The 1,139-nt window shown below is 35.5% G+C and overlaps 1 protein-coding gene across 1 annotated transcript in view; it reads left to right on the top strand.

Moving 5' to 3' along the window:
* Window positions 1–1,139, top strand: part of LOC115297553 (cytochrome P450 3A12-like) — a 33,414-nt gene that overhangs the window by 18,655 nt on the left and 13,620 nt on the right. The gene's annotated exons all lie outside the window — the stretch shown is intronic.

The raw sequence follows: 1,139 nt of genomic DNA, 5'->3' as shown, positions 1-1,139 counted from the left end.
GAATAAACTTTGAAAACATTATACTAATGAAAGAAGCCAGCCACGAAGATCACATATTATATGATTCTATCTGTATAAAGAGTCCAGAAGAGGCAAGTCAATTAAGATAGAAAGTAGACTCATGGTGGCTGAGGATTAAGGAAAGTGGGATCTAACACTAAGAAGCTATAGGATTTCTGAGTGGATGATATTCTAACCACGGACCGCAGTAAAAGCTGCATGAATCTTTGAATGTCCCAAAACCATTTTTTTTCAGTTTTGTTGAGTTATAATAGACCACACTACTACATATAAGTTAACGTGTACTGCATAATTCCTTGACAAACATATATGAAGAAATGATCACCACAATAAGATTAGCTGACATGATCCATCATCTCATAGTTAAATAAAACACATTTTTTCTCATTATGATGAGAACTTCTAGAATCAAATGTCTCAGCAATCTACAAATACACTATACAGCAGTGTTAACTATAGTCATCATGCTGTAAATTACCAGTCCAGTACTTATCTCCCTTATAACTGAATGTTTGTACCTTTGATCACCTTCATTCAATTCCTACCCCTTCAGCCCTACCTCTAGTAACCACAAATCTGATCTCATCTTTGTATGATTTTGGTTCTTGGTTGTTGTTGTTGTTTTATCCTACATGTATTATATCATACAGTATTTATCTTTCTCTGTCTGATTCTTTTCACTTATTGTAAAGCCTTCAGGATCCATCCACGTTGTCCAATACAGAATTTCCCTTCATTTTATGGCTCAATAAGATGCTGTTGAATATACATACCATATTTTCTTTATCTATTCCTTTATCAATTAAACTCAAGCCATAAAAACAATTGAATTATACATTATATATATATTTTTTTCTTCTGCATTTTGTAATTCTTTTTTTTTCCTTTTCTCCATAATATTATATTTTTAAATTTTTTAATATTTATTTTTGAGAGACAGGGAGAGACATCATGAGCAGGGGAAGGGCAGAGAGAAAGGGATACACAGAATCAAAAGCAGGCTCCAGGCTCCAAGCTGTCAGCACAGAGCCCGACCAGGGGCTCAAACCCATGAACCGCGAGATCATGACCTGAGCTGAAGTCGGATGCTTAACCAACTGAGCCACCCAGGCGCCCCT

Source organism: Suricata suricatta, chromosome 8 (assembly GCF_006229205.1).
Source record: "Suricata suricatta isolate VVHF042 chromosome 8, meerkat_22Aug2017_6uvM2_HiC, whole genome shotgun sequence".
NCBI classification, from domain to species: domain Eukaryota; kingdom Metazoa; phylum Chordata; class Mammalia; order Carnivora; family Herpestidae; genus Suricata; species Suricata suricatta.
Note: the sequence above shows the minus strand (reverse complement) of the source record. Positions and strands in the feature narration are given on the sequence as shown.